Source organism: Saimiri boliviensis, chromosome X (assembly GCF_048565385.1).
Source record: "Saimiri boliviensis isolate mSaiBol1 chromosome X, mSaiBol1.pri, whole genome shotgun sequence".
NCBI classification, from domain to species: Eukaryota; Metazoa; Chordata; class Mammalia; order Primates; family Cebidae; genus Saimiri; species Saimiri boliviensis.
The window spans coordinates 69,820,804-69,844,584 of NC_133470.1; positions in this window are offsets into that span (position 1 = coordinate 69,820,804).

Here is a 23,781-nt window from a genome sequence, read left to right on the forward strand (position 1 = left end):
GAGTGTGAAAGTTTGAAAACTTTGATGCTCGGCAAAAAAGAAAAAACAATTCTCTGGGGACGAATTCAAGGCAGCTACAGAAATTTGCTTAAGGATAAAGAAGCCATATGCTTCAAAGGCAATACAGAGACCTTTGCAGCAGCCCCTCCCATCACACGCCTGCAAGTTTAGAAGAGAAGAATGGTTTTGAGGGCTGAGTCCAGTGCTCCTCTCCCCTTTGCAGCCTCAGGACACTGTTTCTCACATCCCCACTGTGCCAGGTCCAGTTGTGACTCAAAGGGGTCCAGGTATAGCTAGGGTTCCTGCTTCAGAGGGTGCAAATTTTAAGTCTTTGCAGTTCTCTCATGGTTTTAAGCCCATGAGTGCACAGAATGCAAGAGCTGATCTTGGGAGCCTCCACCTAGATTTCAGAGGATGTAAGGAAAAGCCTGAATGCACAGGCAGAAGCCTATGGCAGGGGTGGATCCCTTATGAAGAACCTCTACTAGGGCATTGCAGAGGGGATATGTGGGGTTGGTGCACCCACAGAGGTCCCACTGAGGCACTGCATAATAAAGCTGTGAGAAGAGGGCCACCATCCTCTAGACTCCAGAATTATAGATCCACTGGCAGCTTGCACATTGTGCCTGGAAAAGCCACAGACACTCAATGTCAGGCCATGAGAGCAGCCACCAGGGCTTACCCCTACAAATCCACAGCTGCCCAATGACATGGGAGCCTGCTCCTTGCACCAATGCGCTCAGGGTGTGACACATGGAGCCAAATTAAATTCCTTTGGAGCTTTTAGATTTAATGTCTGCCTTTCAGGGCTTCAGACTTGCACGAGACCTGTAGCCCCTTTCTTTTGGCTGATTTATCTCTTTTGAAAAGGGAGTATTTACCCAATTCCTATACCTCCATGGTATCTTGGAAGTAACTAACTTGTTTTTTATTTTACATGCCCATAGGCAGAGGAGACTAGCCTTATTGCAGATGATACTTTGGACTTTGGATTTTGTAATTAAGACTTTGGAGGACTGTTGGGAAGCCATGATTGTATTTTCAAATGTGAAAAGTTTATGAGATTTGGGTGGGGCCTGGGGCAGAAATATAAGATTTGGATCTATGTTTTCAGCCAAATCTCAGGTCAAATTGCAATCTTATGTTGGAGATGAGGCCTGGTAGTAAGTGATTGAATTCGGTTGTCAGAGTTCTCATGAATGTTGTAGTACCATTCCCCTTGGTACTGTATAGTGAGTGAGTTCTCACTATATCTTGTTGTTTAAAAGTATGTAGCACCTCCCCTGTCATTCTCACTTTCTCTGGCTCTGACCATGTAAGGTAACTCGCTCCTCCTTTGCCTTCCACCATGATTGTGCCTTTCCTGAGGCATGCCCAGAAGCCAAACAGATGGCCAGCATCAGGCTTTCTATACAGCCTGTGCAACTTTGGGCAAATTAAACCTCTTTTCTTTATAAATTACCTAGTCTCAGATATTTCTTTATACCAGTGTAAGAAGGAAATAATCCAGGCCTTAAACCTGATTCTTGATTCCTTGGCATTAAATCCCAATTACTACTTAACAGAGAACCTTTAGAAATTATTTTCTCAGACTATAATTACATCTCAAGACAAGAGGTTCCACACTTTTTTCCTATTAGGTAAAGTAAGAATTATTGTCATTTTTTCCTAGATATCTCATTTCTAAGCAACAAAAGAAGTTTTTTTCACTCTACTTTAACAGGATTTGGTTGTGGAAACAGTCTGTGTTTTTGGTTTTTTTTTGTTTGTTTGTTTGTTTTTGTTTTTTCCTCAATATATGTTTTCTTGGTTCGTGGACTTTGATCACTTCCCTTATCAGCACTCATGTTTCCAAACTAATAAATCTCAATTTTTTAATTTGTCCTCTGTGCTTAATGCCACTCCCCAACTCCCCTGTTTTTTGAGAATTTTATAGTATTATTTTATTTTGCATGGTCTTCATAAATGAACTAAATCACATCGACATTCTAGTAGGTAGTATCAACAGTAGAATTCTTAAATAATAATGAAAAACAAAACTGAAGTAAAGCAACTGAAAAAACCACTTTGACTATGAGATAAATGTGTAGTCTTGGTTAGAGTTTTTTTCAGAGTAATGCTATATCAAGTTATCAAAATTACTATAATAAATATTTTTCTAACTTTTAGGCCATATTACTGTAATTCATTATTTTAGCATTTAATATAGTTTGTATTTCATCAATAAACTCTGTTGTTTCCACAGTTTTTTGTCCCACTTAAAAAAATAGCCTTAATAAAAATAATTTATAAATGACATATAAGCATTATCTACTAAGAACAAGAAGATTCAGGTCGTCACATTCTAAAAAAGAAAAGATCAATTTAGTCAAAAATTACTGTTTCCTAGTGTTTCAAAGAAAATGTTAAAGCTAAGATGACATTGACAAATTGCCACCATTTATTTAAATGGTGTAATGCAATCTACCAGTAGTTCTACAATCTGTGTTTTTGAAGCAGTTGACCTGACCAACTAATGCAAACAAATTAGCCTCTTGGGAGCTAGCTGTATTCTATAGGCAATTAAATATCATAAGCTAACATTATTTGATACATAAGATCTACTATCTTAAGCATTTTATTAAATGTGAATTATATAATTGCAACACACTTGTCTTTATCAAGTTTGGTGACAATCATTTCTCCAAATTGCATGATTGAAATATATTTAAAATTCAAAAAATAAAAAAAATGTGTAAGCAGCATAATGCTTTCTCCAGATACTAATTAAATCCCTATTCACTACCTCAAAAGAGTTTTCTTTGGGCTTCAAATTTGAGTCTTTGATCTGCATTGTGATTTTTTTTTTTTTCAATCTTCCTGGTTACTGTGCTTTAAATGAATTAAATTTAGTTTTAAGAGAAAAATCAGTAAGCTAATTGAAAGAACTGTGGGTTATAACCATTCTTTACTTCAAAGGTTTATCTGAAGCCAGGGCAAATGCCAATTCTTTATAGTGCACTAAAGTGACCAATATTAATCTACATGTATTTGTATTTTTACCAAATGTCCAAAGGACAATTGCCAATCAGTAACTTGACCAATGAAGCTTCAGTTCTATTTAGTTACAGAGTTCTTCCCAAATATCAGTTCCAACTATATCTTGCTGCTCAATGATTAACCTACAGATGATTCATCAAAATAATAATGTTAACACAGCATGAACGTTAATTTTTCAAAGACCCAGGTTTTAAAATACTCTACATCACCATAGCTAATCTATGTAATACATGTTTAACAATACTTTTAATGCCTCTAGAGGTGCAACTCAGTAGGAAAAAATAGTACTTTACGAGGAAATAGGAAAAAGAAAATTTATTAATTATGCAAATGCAGCAATATGAATAAAATATGATTTTAATATAATTTAATTCTTGATCACATGGATTCTTTTTTGCAAGAAGTAATGTGATTATCAGTAAATACACATATTCTTTATTTATTTGAATACATATTATTTTATTTTGGTATAGTTTCTTCTGTTGAAATGATACTAAATTTTATATTTCAGTGGGCTAAAATGCTGTAAGATTTTATTACTACCCTCTCCCATAATAATTCAAATTTGATTTAACATGTAATTCAATTCCACATCTTATTGGCACCTGTTATATACAAATAATTTTATTAGAAAAATATAAGGAAGAAAAACTTTACTATCCCCAGCAAAAACTTACAAACAAGTGAGAGATGGGAATATGTATGCACATATGCATATATAGAATTGTAATGCATGGCTATCTTAAAATAATAAATACCCATGATGATTTCTTACTAATTGCTAATAGCTTATGATATATCAAGTCAATTGTTAAGCTTTTTACATGTATTTTTTCACTTTATCCTCACAGCTACCCTGAGTCAAGTTCTAATTTTAATACTTATTTTACATAAGAAGAAACTATAGAATGAAACAGTTATACAAGTTAAATTATGCACCATGATCATAAAAGCAAGGAAAGAACTAGATATCATTCAAGTATATGAAAAAATATTTATTTTTCAGTTTTGAAAAGAGCCTCAAAGAAGCAATTGAACTTCTCTACAGGAGGAGATTGTGGAAATGGGCATGCAAATAAAAGAAAACCATTTTTGGAAAGTTTCTAAGTCAAGAAAGTTCATAGTATCTTTGTAAAATAGCAAATGTAAATAGAATGCTGTAGCTGTAAGTGTGTGCTCTGCATTCAAAGTACCTGGTTTTGGAATCTTGCCAATAGCTATGCAACCTGGGGCAAATTACTTTTTTTTTTTTGTCATTTAATTTATCCATAAAATGAAGCTGATAATTGCACCTTTCATGTATGGTTTTTGTGAGGACAAAATAAGATGATATCTATAAAATGACTAGAACATGGCCTAGCACACAATAGTGGTGAGTAGCCTGAGGGGGCTGGCTTAGTAACTGCTATTACTGATTTTTTTTTCACGTAAGACACCCAATACTTAGTTTTTCCTTGGTTACTCCACTCAAAAGTGGCTTGTCATCTCTTAACTGATATTTTGATTATGATTTGTGCCATTTTTTTAGGGTTAATATATTGTAACTATCTTTCATTTAGCTAATTTTAACCTTTATTTTTATTATACTTTAAGTTCTGGGATACATGTGGAGAACATGCAGGATTTTTAAATATGAATACGTGTGCCATGGTATTTTGCTGCACCTGTGAATCCATCATCTACATTAGGGATTTCTCCTAATGCTATCCTTCCCCTAGCCCCACTAGCCCTCCACTCCCCAGCAGGCCCTGGTGTGTAATGTTCCCTTATGTCCATGTGTTCTCATTATTCAACTCCCACTTATAAGTGAAAACATGAAATATTTGGTTTTCTGTTCCTGTGTTAGCTTGCTGAGAATGATGGTTTCCAGCTTCATCCATGTCCCTGCAAAGAACATCAACTCATCTTTTTTTATGCCTCCATAGTGCTCCATGGAGTATGTGTTCCACATTTTTTTAAATCCAATCTATCATTGACAGACGTTTGGGTTGGTTCCAAGTCTTTGCTATTATAAATAGTGCTGTAATAAACATATGTGTGCATGTGTTTTTATAGTAGAATGATTTATATTCCTTTGGGTATATACCCAGTAATGGCATTGCTGGGTCAAATGGTATTTCTGGTTCTATATCCTTGAGGAATTGCCACACTGTCTTCCACAGTGGTTGAACTAATTTCCACTTTCACCAACAGTGTAAAAGTGTTTCTATTTCTCTATATCCTCTCCAGCATCTGTTGTTTCCTGACTTTTTAATGGTCACCATTCTAACTGGTGGGAGAGTGTAGCTGATTGTGATTTTGACTTGCATTTCTCTAATGACCAGTGATGATGTGGTCCTTTTCATATGTTTGTTGGCTGCATAAACATATTCTTTTGAGAAATGTCTGTTCATATCTATTGCCCACTTTTTGATGGGGTTGTTTGTTTTTTTTCTGGTAAATTTGTTTAAGTTCTCTGCAGATTCTGGATATTAGCCCTTTGTCAGGTAGATAGTTTGTAAACATTTTCTCCCATTCTGTAGGCTGCCTGTTCACTCCCATGACAGTTTATTTGCTATGCAGAAGTGCTTTAGTTTCATTAGATCCCATTTCTCAATTTTAGCTTTTGTTTTCATTGCTTTTGGTGTTTTAGTCATGAAGTCTGCACATACCTATGTCCTGAATGCTATTGTCTAGGTTTTCTTCTAGGGTTTCTATGGTTTTAGGTTTTACTTTAAGTCTTTAATTCATCTTGACCTAATTGTATAAGGTGTAAGGAAGGGGTCCAGTTTTAGTGTTCTGCATATGGCTAGCCCGTTTTCCCAACACCATGTATTAAATAGGAAATCCTTTCCCCTTTGCTTGTTTTTGTCAGGTTTGTCAAAGATCAGATGGTTGTAAATGTGTGACATTATTTCTGTGGCCTCTGTTCTGTTCCATTGGTCTATATATCTGTTTTGATACCAGTGCCATGATGTTTTGATTACTGTAGCCTTGTAGTAGAATTTGAAGTCAGGTAGCATGATGCCTCCAGCTTTGTTCTTTTTGTTCAAAATTATCTTGGCTACGAGGGCTCATCTTAGTTCTATATGAAGTTTAAGGTGTTTTTTTTTTTTTTGTTTTTTTTTTGTTTTTTTTTTTCCAGTTCTTTGAACAAGGTCAATGGTAGTTTGATGAGGATAGCATTGAATCTACAAATTACTTTGGCAACTATGGCCACTTTCATGATATTGATTCTTCCTAACCAGGAGCATACAATGTTTTATATCTGTTTGTGTCTTTTCCCATTTCCTTGAGAAGTGATTTGCAGTTCTCCTTGAAAAGGTCCTTCACGTTCTCTGTTTGTTGTATTCCTATGTATTTTATTCTCTTTGTAGCAATCGTGGAGTTTCTCATAATTTGGCAGTCTGTCTGTCATTGGTGTATGGGAACACTTGTCATTTTTGCACATTGATTTTTTATTCTGAGAGTTTGCTGAAGTTGCTTATCAGCTTAATGAGATTTGGGGCTGAGACAATGTGATTTTTTAAATATACAATCATGTCATCTGCAAACAGAGACAATTTCACTTCCACTTTTCCAAACTGAATACCCTTTATTTCTTTCTCTTGCTTGATTGCCCTGGCCAGAAATTTCAATACTATGTTGAAAAGGAGTGGTGAGAGAGGGCATCCTTGTCTTATGCTGATTTTCAAAAGGAACGCTTTCAGTTTTGGCCCATTCAGTATTATATTGGCTGTGGGTTTGTCATAAATAGCTCTTAATATTTTGAGATACCTATTATCAATACCTAGTTTATTGAGGGTTTTTAGCATGAAGGGGTGTTAAATTTTGTCAAAGGCCTTCTCTGCATCTTTTGAGATAATCATGTGTTTTTTGTCATTGGTTCTGTTTATGTGATGGATTATGTTTATCAATGTGTGTATGTCAAACCAGTCTTGCATCCCAGTGATGAAATTGATTCGATTGCGATGGACTAGCTTTTTGATGCCAGACCACTTGGATCCCTGGCTTCAGCTCCCTTCTAGAGCAGGGAATGGTTCTGTCTTGCCGGAGTTCCAGTTGCCACTGGGGTACAAAAATAAAACTCTTCCAGGTAGCTTGGTGTCTTCCCAAATGGCCACCACATTTTGCCCTTGAAACTCAGGGCCCTAGCGGTGAAGGCACTGGAAGGAATCTCCCAGTCTGCAGGTTGTGAAGGCCATGAGAAAAGAACAGTACGTGGGCTGGAATGCACCATCTCTCAAGGCATGGTCTCTCACAGCTTAGAACCTCAAGTTTTCTCTTGGCTAAGAGAGGGAGCTTCCCAACCCCTTGCACTTCCAGGGTGAAGTGAAGCCCATCCTGCTTCAGCTTGCCTTCCATGGGCTGCATCCACCATCCAACCAGTCTGAATGAGATGAACCAGGTACCTAAGGTAGAAATGCACAAATCACCCACCTTCTGCATAGATTTCACTGGGAGCTGAAGAACAGAGCTCTTACTATTCGGTCTTCTTCTATAATCTTATATTTGTAGAAATTTAGATAATCCACCAAAAAACTATTAGAACCAAAAAGTTCAGTAAAGTTGCAAGATACAAAATTAGCATAAAATATCAGTAGCATTTTAATATGCCAACAGAAAAGAATATGAAAAATAAATCTAAAAAGGAATTTCATTTACAATAGATACAAATAAAATAAGATAACCAGAAATGAACTCAACTGAAGAAGTAACTGATCTCTACAATTAAAACTATAAAACATTGATGCAGGAAATGGAAGATGAAACAAAAAATTAAAAAGATATTTTATGTTTATGAACTGGAATAATTAATGTTGTTAGAATGTCCATACTACCATGCAAATGTCCACACAATCTAAAGAATTAAGCAGACCCTTATCAAAATACTAATGACATTCTTCATAAAAAAAATTTTAAAATCCTAAGTTTATTTGAAACCACAAAAGTTCTAGCCAAAGCCATTTGGAAAAAAAAAAAAAAACACTGGAGAAACCACATTACTGGATGTTAAATTATACTACACAACTCCAGTAACCAACACAGCATTGTGCTGGCATACAAACAGATACACAGAGCAGTGGAACACAATACAAAAGAGAGAACTCGATGGATGAGAAGATGGCCAACTAGAAACACCTCAGGTTTGCAGCTCCCAGTGAAAGTGCAGAGGGTGAGTGGACGCTGCATTTCCAAACAGATTTTTATTGCCCACAGACCAGGAGATTCCCAGGCAGAGGATTCCCATGAGTCACCAGAGTGGCTGTTTTGACTGGCACGGTTGTTTTGGCCTGTACGGCAGTTTTGGCCTATGTGGCTGCTTTGCCAGTGCCCTGGCACGGCGATTCTCCATACAATATACACAGGTCTGGATGCCCTCTTAGCTGGTGATTGGTGCCCCAGGAAGTCAGATTGCTCATTCATCTGATTTAAAAGGAGACTGAAGTAGGCAACCAGGCCAGAAGATTCCTGGGCAAAAAAAACCCACCAGGAATCTCAGCGCCACTGTTTCAGCCAGCGCAGTGAGTCGCTGAAAGGGAAATCACATAGATCCGGGTGCCTTTTCAACAGGTGACTGGAACACCTGGGAGAGAGTCTACCATTCAACTAAAAAAAAAAAAAAAAGACTCTGCATCAGGGAGCCAGGTGATCAGGCTTGTCTGGTCCCCCCCCACACACACACACACACACAAAACAGTAACTGAAAACACTCTGCGTTGAGAGTTTCACAGCAAGCACAGCTGAACCCAGGATGGTCCAGCTCTGTGGGGGAGGGGCGTCCATCATTACTGAGGCACTCCACCATTGCAGAGGCAGTTCACCATCACTGAGGCAGCCCACCATTGCTGAGGCAACCCACTGTTGCGGAGGCAACCTGCCACTACAGAGAGAGTCTGCCATTACAGAGGCAGGACATCATTGCCGAGGCAGTTCTAACTGCACCCATATAAACAGGACTGCAGGGAAGATCAAACAGCAGCTAGGCGGAGCCCACAGCAGCTCAGCAAAGCCTCTGCAGGCAGACAGTGACTAGGCTGCCTCCTTGCTGGGCAGAGCAGCCCTGGAAAGAAAAATAAAGAGGCAGCAGAAAAACGGAAACCCATAAATAAAGCCCTAACTCCCTGGGACAGAGCACCTGGGGGGAAAAGAAGGGGATTTTATAAGTTCTGCTGCAGCAGACCTAAACGTACCTGCCCAGCAACTCTGAATGAACAATGCTCACAGCTCAGTACTTGAACTCCAATAAAGGACAGACAGTCTCCTCAAGCAGCTCCCTGACCCCCGTATATCCAAAGAGTCACCTCATAAAAGAGAGAACAGACTGACATTTGGCAGGTATCCTTCTGGGACAAAGATAGCAGAAGAAGAAACTGGTAGCAACCCTTACTGTTCTGTAGCTGCTGCAGGTAATTCCCAGACAAATAGGGTCTGGAGTGGACCTCAGCAGGCCTACAGCAGAGGGCCCAGACTGTTAGAAGGAAAACTAAGAAACAGAAATAACTGCATCATCCACAAACTGGAAGTTCACTCAGAGACCAAATCTGAAAGTCAGCAACTACAAAAACAACAGGTGGATAAATCCACAAAGATGGGAAGAAACCAGCACAAAAAGGATGAAAACACTCGATACCAGAACACCTCTCCTCCTACAAGGGATCACAACTCCTCACTAGCAAGGGAACAAGGCTGGATGGAGAAGGAGTGTGATGAAATGACAGAATCAGACTTCCAAAGGTGGGTAATAAGAAAATTCTGTGAGCTAAAAGAACATGTTCTAACCCAATGCAAAGAAACTAAGAACGTTGAAAAAAGATTTGATGAAATGCTAACAAGAATGGACAACATAGAGAGGAATGTAAGTGAATTGAAGGAGCCGAAAAACACAACACGAGAATTTCACGAAGCATGCACAAGTTTCAACAGTCGAATTGACCAAGTAGAAGAAAGGATATCAGAGGCCAAAGACCAACTCAATGAAATAAACAAGAAGGCAAAAATTGAGAAAAAAGGATAAAAAGGAATGAACAAAGTCTCCAAGAAATGTGGGACTATGTGAAAAGACCTAAACTATGTTTGATAGGTATACCTGAATGTGATGAAGAGAATGAATCCAAGCTGGAAAATACTCTTCAGGATATTATCCAGGAAAATTTACCAAACCTAGCAAGGCAGATCAATATTCAAGTCCAGGAAATACAGAGAACACCACAAAGATATTCCTCAAGAAGAGCAACCCCAAGGCACATAATCGTCAGATTCACCAGGGTTGAGATGAAGGAGAAAATGCTAAGGGCAGCCAGAGAGAAAGGTCAGGTTACACACAAAGGGAAGCTCATCAGACTCACAGCAGGTCTATCAGCAGAAACCCTACAAGCCAGAACACAGTGGGGGCCAATATTCAACATCCTTAAAGAGAAGAACTTTCAACCCAGAATCTCATACCCAGCCAAACTAAGCTTCATAAGTGAAGGAAAAATAAAATCCTTTGCGAACAAACAAGTACTCAGATATTTCATTGCCACCAGACCTGCTTTACAAGAGCTCCTGAAAGAGGCTCTACGCATATAAAGAAACAACCAGTACCAACCACTCCAAAAACATACGAAATGGTAAAGAACATCAACACAATCAAGAATCTGAATCAACTAACAGGCAGAACAGCCAGCTAGCATCAAAATGACAGGATCAAATTCAAATATAACAATATTAACCCTAAATATAAATGGAATAAATGCCCCAATCAAAAGACACAGACTGGCAAAATGGATAAAAAGCCAAAACCCACCAGTATGCTGTATCCAGGAAACTCATCTCACATGCAAGAATGCACATAGGCTCAAAATAAAGGGATGGAGGAAGATCTACCAAGCAAATGGAGAGCAAAAAAAAAGCAGGAGTTGCAATTCTCCTCTCCGATAAAATAGACTTTAAAGCAACAAAGATCAAAAGAGGCAAAGAAGGACATTACATTAACGGTCAAAGGATCAATGCAACAAGAAGAGCTAACGATCCTAAATATATATGCACTCAAAACAGGAGCACCCATATACACAAGGCAAGTTCTTAATGACGTAGAAAGAGACTTAGACTCCCACACAATAATAGTGGGAGACTTTAACACCCCATTGTCAATATTAGACAGATCAACCAGACAGAAAATTAACAAGGATATTTAGGACTTGAACTCAGACCAGGAACAAAAAAACTTATAGACATTTACAAAACTCTCCACCCCAAATCTACAGAATATACATTCTTCTCAGCACCACATCACACCTAGTCTAAAATTGACCATATAATTGGGAGCAAATCACTCCTCAGCAAATGCAAAAGAATGAAAATCACAACAAACAGTCTCTCAGACCACAGTGCAATCGAGTTAGTACTCAGAATGCAGAAACTAACTCAAAACCCCACAGCTTCATGGAAACTAAACAACTGGCTCTGAAATGTTGACTGGATAAACAATGAAATGAAGGCAGAATAAAGATGTTCTTCAAAACCAACGAGAATGAAGGCACAACATACCAGAATCTCTGGGACACATTTAAAGCAGTCTCTAGAGGAAAATATATAGCAATAAGTGCCCACATGAGAAGAAAGGAGAGATGTAAAATTGGCACCCTAACATCAAAATTGAAAGAGCTAGAGGAGCAAGATAAAAAAAAAGTCAAAACCTGGCAGAAGACAAGAAATAACTAAGATCAGAGCAGAACTGAAGTAGATCGAGACCCCAAAAAAACTTTCAAAAAATCAATAAATCCAGGAGCTGGTTTTTCAAAAAGATGAACAAAATAGACCACTAGCCAGATTAATAAAAAGAAAAAGAGAGAATAACCAAATTGATCAATAAAAAACGATAAAGGAGATATCATCACAGATTCCACAGAAATTCAAACCATCATCAGAGATTGTTACAAACAACTCTATGCACAGAAACTAGTAAATCTGGAAGAAATGGATAAATTCCTAGACATTTCCCTCCTCCCAAGCCTAAACCAGGAAGAAGCCAAAACCCTGAACAGACCCATAACAAGGTTTGAAGTTGAGGCAGCAATTAAGAGCCTACCACCCAAAAAAAGCCCAGGTCCAGATGGGTTCACAGCCGAATTCTACCAGACATACAAAGAGAAGCTGGTACCATTCCTTCTGAAACTATTCCAAAAAATCCAAAAAAAGGGAATCCTTCCCAAATCATTTTATGAGACCAACATCATCCTGATACCAAAACTCGGCAGAGACTCAACAAGAAAAGAAAACTTCAGGCCAATATCCATGATGAACATAGATGCAAAAATCTTCAATAAAATACTGGCAAACCAATTGCAACAGTACATCAAAAATCTTATCCACCATGATCAAGTAGGCTTCATCCTAGAGATGCAAGATGCAAGGCTAGTTCAACATACTCAATCTATAAACATAATTCACCACATAAACAGAACCAAAGACAAAAACCACATGATTATCTCAATTGGTGCAGAGAGGGCCTTTGACAAAATTCAACAGCCCTTTATGCTAAAAACCCTCAATAAACTAGGTATTGACAGAATGTATGTCAAAATAATAAAAGCTATTTATAACAAACCAACAGCCAATATCATACTGAATGAGCCAAAACTGGAAGCATTCCCTTTGAAATCTGGCACTAGACAGGGATGCCCTCCCTCACCACTCCTATTCAATATAGTACTGGAAGTTCTAGCCAGAGCAATCAAGCAAAAAAAAAAAAAAAAAAAAAAAAAAAGGAACGAAAGGGTATTCAAATAGGAAAGGAGGAAGTCAAATTATCTGTATTTGCAGACAACATGATTGTATATCTAGAAGACGCCCTTGTCTCAGCCCAAAATCTGCTGAAACTGATAAGCAACTTTAGCAAAGTCTCAGGATACAAAATCATTGTGCCAAAATCACAAGCATTCCTATACACCAATAACAGACTTAAAGAGAGCCAAATCAAGAATGAACTGCCATTCACAATTGCTACAAAGAGAATAAAATACCTAGGAATACAACTAACAAGGAATGGAAAGGACCTCTTCAAGGAGAACTACAAGCCACTGCTCAATGAAATAAGAGAGGACACAAACAGATGGAGAAACTTTCCATGTTCATGGTTAGGAAGAATCAGTATCGTGAAAATGGCCATACTGCCCAAAGTAATTTACAGATTCAATGCTATCCCCATCAAGCTACCAACGACCTTCTTCACAGAACTGGAAAAAACACCTTAAACTTCATATGGAACCAAAAGAGAGCCCGCATAGCCAAGTCGATTCTAAGCAAAAAACAAAGCAGGAGGAATCACACTACCAGACTTCAAACTATACTACAAGGCTACTTTAATCAAAACAGCATGGTACTGGTACCAAAACAGAGCTATAGAGCAATGGAACAGAACAGACGTTTCAGAGAAAACAACATATCTACAATCATCCAATCTTTGACAAACCTGACAAAGACAAGCAATAGGGAAAGGATTCCCTGTTCAATAAATGGTGTTAGGAAAACTGGCTAGCCATCTGCAGAAAGCAGAAACTGTATTCCTTCCTGACACCTTACACTAAAATTAACTCCAGATGGATTAAAGACTTAAACATAAGACCTAACACCGTAAAAGCCCTAGAAGAAAATCTAGTCAAAACCATTCAGGACATAGGCATAGGCAAGGACTTCATGACCAAAACACCAAAAGCATTGGCAACAAAAGCCAAAATAGACAATTGGGACCTAATCAAACTCCACAGCTTCTGTACAGCAAAAGAAACAGTCATTAGAGTGAATCTGCATCCAACAAAATGAGAAAAAATTTTTGCAGTCTACCCATCTGACAAAGGGCTGATATCCAGAATTTACAAAGAACTAAAACAGATTTAAAAGAAAAAAACAAACAAGCCCATTCAAAAGTCGGCAAAGGATATGAACAGACACTTTACAAAAGAAGACATACATGAGGCCAATAAACACATGAAAAAATGCTCATCATCACTGGTCATTAGAGAAATGCAAATCAAAACTACATTGAGATACCATCTCACACCAGTTAGAATGGCGATCATTAAAAAATCTGGAGACAACAAATGCTGGAGAGGATGTGGAAAAATAGGAACACTTTTACACTGTTAGTGGGAGTGTAAATTGGTTCAGCCATTGTGGAAGACAGTGTGGTGATTTCTTAAGGACCTAGAAATAGAAATTCCATTTGACCCAGCAATCCCATTACTGGGTACATATCCAAAGGATTGTAAATCATTCTACTATAAGGACACATGCACACGAATGTTCATTGCAGCACTGTTTACAATAGCAAAGACCTGATGCAACCCAAATGCCCCTCGATGATAAACTGGACAGGGAAAATGTGGCACATATACACCTTGGAATATTATGCAGCCAAACCAAGCGTTAACTTTACCACTACTGTATCTGTGTTCATACTGAACCCAGTACTTAAACTTCTTTCCTCTCAATGAGCAGCCATTGAAATCATATCCATTTTTTTTTTCTTTAAGTTCTGGGGAACATTTGCAAATCATGCAGGAGGCATCAAACTCCCTGATTTCAAACTATACTACAAGGCCACAGTAATCACAACAGCAGGGTACTCGTACCAAAACAGAGTTGTAGACCAGTGGAACAGAACAGAGGCTTCAGAAGCAACACCACACATCTACAACCGTCTGATCTTTGACAAACTGGACAAAAACAAGCAATGAGGAAAGGATTCCCTGTTTAATAAATGATGTTGGGAAAACTGGCTAGCCATGTGCAGAAAGCTGAAATTGGAACCCTTTCTTACACCTTATACAAAAGTTAACTCCAGATGGATTAAAGATTTAAACATAAGATCTAACATCATAAGAACCTTAGAAGAAAACCTAGGCAATACGACTCAGGACAGAGGCATTGGCAAGGGCTTCATGACTAAAACACCAAAAGAAATGGCAACAAAAGCCAAAACAGACAAATGCGTTCACTATTAGAGTGAACCGGCAACCAACAGAATGGGAAAAAAAAAAAAACTGCAAGCTACCCATCTGACCAAGGGCTAATATCCAGAATCTACAAAGAAATAAAACAAATTTACAAGGAAAAAAAACAAACAACCCCATCAAAAAGTGGGCGAAATGAACACTTTCCAAATTACATTCATTCTTACAGGTTCATCTCAACAGCTTTTTTACGAAAGAGACTCCCTTAAGCATCTATACAATAAAGTTGTAGATTCAAATATTTGGTGTGAGATTTGGAGGTCAAACTCCTCTTTCTAATTGTAAAAAAATGTAACTGTTACTCCCTTGAGTCACTTTCAGTTCTTCTTATTCTTATTACACCTTATCTACTAAATCACACACAGATGCTCTCAACTTATGATGAGGTTACTTCCCCATAACCTCAACATATGTTGAAAATATTGTAAGTAAATGCATTTTTGACTTACAATGGGTTTATATGCATGTAACCCCACTGTAAGGTTAGGAGCATACCAAATACAAATCACTTTTACAGCATCACACAGTCAAAAAAATGTAAGCCAAACCACCATAAGTCAAGGACTTTCTGTACTTCTAAGTGTATGACAATGTGCCATTCTTATGTCTGTATCTTGAACAACACTGAGCATTGTCCCTTGTGCTTAACATTGGTAAAAATAAACACTGGTGCAAATAAACAATTGAAGAAATATATAAATTAATGTGAACACTGTGCACTGGAAAAGCAAGAGATTATAAGAAGAGAAAACACCATGGCAGCTTCTAAAGTTGCAACGTATGACAAAATCTGAATTACTATATGAGATATTTCTTTTATCGTATACCTTATGTATCTATGAAACTTTTTCTTGTAGCAGAATTGAATCTGTTAGATAAGTTTCAAAAATGATACTATTGTTATTACTATGATCCATGATTGTAGAATGTCTTGCAAACCTTTACAAATACACTACTATGCTAGGCCTTAATGAATTTGGATTTCATTGTAGAAGAGAGCATTTATAAAGAACGAAATCTACCTTAACTTGAATGGCAATATTTGAGGTACTTTAAATGAGCATTTAATCAAAATTTAGTCAAGTGATAATATGGTAATTAAATATCCATTGTTTGCACAAAGCCACTCAATGAGTTTAATAAGCACATGAAAGATAGAAATCTGGTTACCATGAGCTTCCTGCATAAAGAAACAGTCTGTGTTAAGAAAGCTGTAATTGATTCAAAAAGCAACACTAGAGCAGTGACTCAAGCTAATCCAATCTAGTGCATCCTATTCACAAGGCAAATATCCTCTATTTCCGAGTTGTAAAATGAAACTACTTTATTGCAGCTATTTGTAGCTTCTTTACATGTCTTCTTTTATTAGACATCTTCAGAATACATAAAAACCTAAAATATACTGTGGAATTATGTGTCACAATTGCTCAAAAGACAGAGCACTTATTAGAATAAATAGAATGTCTTTAAAATTTGATGACTGAGCCTTTGCTTACCATGTTTCATTTTTACAAAGAGCTCCATTACCTATTTTTTCACTTCTGGTTTTAATTTTTGTGAGTACATAGTATACATATATGTATCCAGTACATGAGATATTTTGATACAAGCATACAATGCATAATAATAACATCAATGTAAATGGGGTATCATCACCTCAAGCATTTACCACTTCTTTCTGTTACAAACATTCCAATTACATTCCTTTAGTTATTTTTAAATGTACAACAACTAAAATATTGTTGACAGTAGTCACCCTCCTGTGTTATCTAGATCTTATTAACTCTATCTAATAATATTTTTGTACCCATTAACCATCCCCACTTTTCCTACCTCACATTACCCTTTTTAGCCTCTGAGAACTCCACCAACTTTGTATCTTTATGGATTTTTTAAAAAATTTATTTCCCACAAATAAGTGAAAACATGTAAAGTTTATCTTTCTATATTTGATGTATTTCACTTAACATAATGACTAGTAGTTCCAACCACGTTGTTACAAATAACAGGATCTGGTGCTTTTCATGGCTAAGGAGAATTTCATTTTGCATATGCAACACCTTTTCTTTATCCATTTATCTGTTAATGAATATTAAGGATGCTTCCAAATCTGGACTATTGTGAATAGTGCTGCAATAAACGTTAGAGTGCAAATATCCCTTCACTATACTGATTTTTTTTTTCATTATGAGGGTATATATCAACTGTAGGATTATTGGATTATGTGGTAGTTCTATTCTTAGATTTTAAGAATCTCCAAACTGTTCTCCATAGTGGTTGTGCTAACTTACATCTCCAACAACAGTGTACAAAGTTTCCATTTTCTTCACATCTTTGCCAGCATTTGCTACTGTCTGTCTTTTGGACATAAGCCATTTCAACTGAGTTGAGATAATATCCCATTATAGTTTTGATTTGCAGCTATCTGATGATCAGTGATGTTCAGCACCTTATCATATGTCTTTTTGCCATTTGTATGTCTTTTATTTTGAGAAATGTTTATTCAGGTATTTTTCTTATTTTTATGTCAGATTACTAGAATTTTTTCCTATAGGGTTGTTTGAGCTTCTTATATATTCTAGTTATTAATTCTTTGTCAGATGAATAATTTACAAATATTTTCTCTCATTCTGTGAACTTCATCCACACTTTGTTGATTGTGTCTTTCCTGTGCAGAAGCTTTTTATCTTGATTTGATTCTGTTAGTACATTTTTGCTTTGGTTGCTTGTGCTTTGAGATTATTACTCAAAAAAAAAAAACAAAAAAACAAAAACAAAAACAAAAAAACTTTGCCAAGACTCATGTTCTTGAGAGTTTCCCCAAATTTTTCTTTTTGCAGTTTCATAGTTTGTGAACTTAAATGTAACTCCTTAATACATTTTGTTTTGCCTTTTGTATATTGTGAGAAATGTGGGTCTAATTTTATTCTTCTGTGTATGGATATCCTGTTTTTCCAACACCAATTATTGAAAAGACTGTACTTTCTTCAACTAATGTTCTTTACATCTCTGTGGAATATAAGTTCACTATAGATGTATGGATTTCTTTAGGGGTACTATTCTGTTGTATTTTTCTATCTGTCTCTTTTTTTGCCAGTACAATCCTGTTTTGGATACTAGAGATATGTAGTAAATGTGAGGTTAGGAAATGGGATTCCTCCAGTTTATTATTTTTGCTCAAAATTAATGACTATTCTAAGTCTTTTGTAATGTAATATAAACTTTAGGACTTTAAAAAAAAATTACATGAAGAACATCATTGGTATTTTGATAGAGATTGCACTAAATCTGTAGTTTGCTTTTGGTGGTATGGACAGTTTAACAATATTGATTTTTTCAATTCATGAACATAAAATATCTTTTTTGTGTGTCATTCAATTTTTTGAAGCACTATTGCATAATTTTTAATCTTAGAGTTCTTTCATTTCTTTGCTTAATTCCTACATATTTTATTTCACTTGTAGCTATTGTAAATGAGATTGCTTTATCGATTTCTTTTCAGCTTGTTCACTCTTGGCATATAGAAATGATACTAATTTTTATGTTGATTTTGTATCCTACAACTTTACTAAATTTATTTATCAGTTATAACATTTTTTTGTGGAATCTGTAGGTTTTTCTATATAGGATATCATGTCATCAGCAAACAAGAACAATTTGGCTTCTTTCTCTTGAATTTGATGCCCTTCATTCCATTATTCTCTCTGATTGCTCTATCTAGTACTCAAGTATTATGTTTGATAATGGTTGCAAAAGTGGGCATCTTTATTGTGCTCCCAATCTTACAGAAAAGGTTTTCAGTACTTTTTCCCATCCAGTATGATACTAATTGTTGGTCTGTCATATATGGTTTTTATTAGATTGAGCTATGTGCTTTCTGTACCCGTTTTTTTTTTTTTAACTTTTATTTTAAGTTCATGCATATACATGCAGATTTCTTACAAAAGGAAACTAGTGTCATGTCGGGGGGGGGGGGTTGTTGTACAGATTATTTTATCACCCAGATATTAAGTCTAGTACTCATTAGTTATTTTTCCTGATCCTCTTCCTATAGGCCCTGGTATATGTTTTTCTCCTCTATGTATCCATATGCTGTCATTTTTTAGTTCCCACTTATAGGTGAGTACATACAGTGTTTGATTTTCTATTCTCACATTAGTTTGCTAAAAGTCGTGGTCTCCAGCTCTATCTATGTCCCCTTAAAGGACATGATCTTCTTCTTTCCAAAGAAAAAAAAAAAAAAAAAAACTAATCTTATCTCCATAGATGCAGGAAAGGATTTCGATATACCCAGTTTTTTTTTTTTTTAAGTTTTTATAATAAAAAATATTGAGTTTTATCTCATGCCTTTTTAGTATCAATTGAAATAATCATATGATTTTTGTTTATTCTCTTCATATAATGTATTAATATTACATTAATTTGTGTATGTTGAACTATCCTTGCATGCCTAGGATAAATCTCACTTTGCCAAAAATGACGATTTTTATGTGTTTTGTTTAAGATTTTCACTTCAGTATTTATTGTTGATATTGTCCTATAGGGTTTTTTTTTTTTTTTTTTTTTTTTTTTCTGATGTCTCTTCATCTGGTTTCAGTATTAAGGTAATACTAGCCTCAAATAATGATTTGGATGTATTTTCTCCTCCTTTTTTTTTTGGAATAATTTGAGTAGGATTGATATTAGTTCTTCTTTAAAGGTTTCACGGAGTTAAGCTGTGAATCCATAAGGTCTTGAGCTTATTTTGGTTTTGGCCAAAATAGATCTTATTATGGCTTCAGTCACATTACTTTTTATTGGCCTGTTTAGGTTTCAGATGTCTCTATAGATTAATCTTGGTAGATTGTAAGTGTCTTGAAATTTATTTATTTCTTCTTCATTTTTCTATTTATTGGCGTAGAGTTGCTCATAGTAGCCACTAATGATACTTCAAATTCCTGTGGTATCAGTTATAATGTATCTTTTTTCTTCTGTATTTTTTAATTTGGGTATTCTTTTTTCTTTTATCTGTCCAAAACTTTGTCAATTTTATTTATTAAATACAATTTTTGTTTCATTAATCCTTTGTATGGTTTTCTTTCTTTTTTTTTTTTTTTTTTGAGACGGAGTTTCGCTCCTGTTACCCAGGCTGGAGTGCAATGGCGCGATCTCGGCTCACCGCAACCTCCGCCTCCTGGGTTCAGGCAATTCTCCTGCCTCAGCTTCCTGAGCAGCTGGGATTACAGGCACACGCCACCATGCCCAGCTAATTTTTTTGGATTTTTAGTAGAGACGGGGTTTCACCATGTTGACCAGGATGGTCTCGATCTCTTGACCTCGTGATCCACCCGCCTCGGCCTCCCAAAGTGCTGGGATTACAGGCTTGAGCCACCGCGCCCGGCTTGTATGGTTTTCTTTATTTCATTTGTTTCTGTTTTAAGCTTTATTTTTTTTTTTTCCTACTAATCCTGGGCTTGGTTTGCTTTTGCTTTACTAATTTTTTAAGATGCAATGTTATCTTGTTTATTTGAAGTTTTTTTTTTTTCTCTTTTGATGTAGATACATATAACTACAGAACTCCCTGTTTATATTACTTTTGGTATATTCCATAAATTTTGTTTTGTTGTGTTTTCATTATCATTTGTTTCAGAAATTTTTCAATATTCTTAATTTATTTATTGATCCACTGGTCATCTAGGAGCATATTGCTTAGTTTCCATGTGTGTAAATATTTTTCAATGCTTCTCCTCTCAGTGATTTCTAGTTTTATTCTATTGTTGTCACAGAATATGCTTTATATTATTTCAATTTTCTGAATTTTTTAAGACCTGTTTTTGTGGCCTAACATATAGCCTATCTTTGAGAATAATCCATGTGTTGAGGAAAAGAACGTATTCTGTAGCCATTGGAAGAAGTGTCTTGAAAATATATATTAGATCCATTTGGTCTATAGTGCAAATTAAATCTAATGTTTTCCTGTTGATTTTCTGTATGGATGATCTGTCCAATGCTGAAAGTGGGGCACTGAAATCTCAAGCTGTAGTTGTATTGGGGTCTATCTCTCTCATTAGCTTTGATAGTATTTGCATTATATAGCTGAGTATGCCATTATTGGGTGCATATGTATTTACAATTATTATAGTTTGTTGTTGTATTGACCCCTTTGTTATTACATAATAACCTTTCTTGTCTCTTTTTATAGTTTTTGTCTTAAAATCCATTTTGTCTTGTATAAATATAGCTACTTCAGCTCTTTTTTTATTTCTATGGCATGAAATATATTTTATTTCTATGTCATGAAATATAATAAACATACTTTATTAACTTGAAGGCAGCAGAGAAAAGGATCTTAGTAGTGGTTGTGACCAAGGGTCTTCTGCTTGTATCCTGAGGGCTCCATCCCAGAGATATTTTGGTCAGTAATCACTCAGTGCAATCAGCCCAGGATAGAGAACCTATGCTGTGGGCATAGCCAGGGTTCTCTCTCTGGTGACAAGCAGTATGGCATGGGAGGGGTTGGGGAACCTGTGAAATAGACTGGCCTCCTCTTCTTGAGTTGACTGCAGTTTTTTAAGGATATGGATAGGGTCTTTGCATCTCCATCAGTTTGAGGGTATCAAGGGAAGTTCCACTGCAGAAGTCATGGCAGAGAGATGTTCGGTTACCACTGGAGGCTCTGTCCATGGAGTTGCCAAGCTGCTACTGGCTCAATAGCTATGGAGGAGGGTGGCTGGAAGCTCAGACTTTGATTAGCTGCCCCATGAGGACATAGGGAAATGGGCACCCACATAACAGTCTGGCCACTTTTCCATAGGGCTGTGATGGTATGTTGGGCACCTGCTCTTGTCCCTAATTGCCTCTAATATTCCAAACCCTGGCGGTATCACCAGCAAAAGCTATGATATGGCAAAGACGGCAGCCAATCCTTCCTTCTGGAAGCTCCACCCCATGGAGGTACAGAACTGTTGCTAGCCCAAACACACTTGTAGAAGGTAGCTGGAGACTCAAGTCAGGGTTTCTTTCAATAAAGCTGCTGTGCTATGCTGGATCTTCACTTCAGTCCTTGGTCCTCTTGGACTCTCCAAAGTCTAAAGACTGGAATGGCTAAGTCACCCAAACAGCAAACATAGCAGCCTACTCTTCCCTCTAGGAGCTCTGTTTCAGGGATGTTTGAAACTTCTGTCAGCCAGAGAGCACCACCATGGATAGCTGGAGACTCTGGATGGGAGGCCCCACCCAGTGATGAGGAATGAGATCAGAGACACACATATAAAAGTAGCCTGGCCATGTTTTCATAGGGCAGCTATGCTCTGCTGGGTTAGTGCTTCTGCCCCCAGTCAGCATGGACTCTTCAAAGCCTAAAATCTGGAAAAGACTAAGTTGCCTAAACAGCACTGATGGTGACCCACTCCTCCCTCTGGGATCTCTGTCCCCAGAAAGGTTTCAAGTCTTTTTGGAGTAGAGAACACTAGAAAGGGAGGTTGAAGGCTCCAGTTGGGAGATCGCTGCCCTCCTGGTGAGGAAGAATAAAATTGGGAACCTGCAAAGGGTAAGCTGGAATGGCTAAGTTGCCCAAACTGCAAAAATGGTGGCCTGCCCCTCCCCCAGGGAGGTACAACACTGTTACCAGTGGCTGGTTGGAATTTCAAGCCAATGGGTCTTATCCTGTGAGGTGCCACTTAAGTGGGGCCTGCAGACTATCACTACTCAGGCCCCTGAATTCAACCTCTTGCCTGGGAGTATATATGGGAGTCTAACAACCTGCTTTGCCAGAGTTGCAGCTACTTTTGCTGGGAAGCCCAGAGAACCAAAGTATCTAAGGCTCCTAGGTCTCTGTGAAAAGGCTTCATTTTCTGGAATAACACCCAAGCATTGTTGTCTCACAGCCACAGCGAACAAGGTAGTGAAAACACAGAGTGAGGCTGAGAGTGACAGTTTAATAGGTGAAAGAAAGAGAAAAGCTCTCTGCTACAGAGAGGGGTCCTGGGAAAATGGGTTATCAGATCTGAGATAAAATGCAAGGGGTTTTGTAGATGAGCTTCTAGGAAGGTGGTGTCTGATCTACATAGGGTGTGAAAAAGCAGTTGGAACAGGTGTGGCATTTGCATAGGGTGTGACTCTCTCTTAGGCCCCACTCTAATCTTTTATTATACAGGTGGGTTCTCTGCCTGAGTTGTGTTATGTTGCCCATTTCTTTATTACTGTAACAAAAAAACAAGATGGAGCCTTCATGTTGAACATGCAGCTGCCGGCATTCCCGCATGCAAGCTTCTTGTTTCCTAATTATATTAGTAGCTTGCTTTTTCAGGCTGCTTTTTGTTAGAAAAGTAATTTGGGGGGCTGCTTTCTGACAGGTGGGAAATTCTGCTGAGGACTCTTTTGTCCTTACTATCTGCCTAAAAAATTTATGTTTACCTCTTGTATCATCTCCCCCGTAAGAAATGGAAACCCTAACTTCTGTTAGTGGGTTTTGGATGATGACTCTTTCTGGCTACTTTCTGCTGGAGAGGGGTGACATGTAACAGCAATGAAGGCTCCTCTTGGTGTCAATCTAAGGGCTCTCAGAAGAAATGTGTATCCATGCATGGCTCCATCTGCAGCACCATTTGGAGTTTAATAGCTTCTAGGTGAAAAGATTTAAAATTTACAAGGAGGTTTAAAATATAGGGTTTAAATATGAGTATTAAAACTACCACTAATAGTGGGAGTACTATAGGCTACAACCATGACAGTAGAGTTTGCGTGATAACCTGTTAGCCATTCTGACGGATTGTAATACTGGTTCACC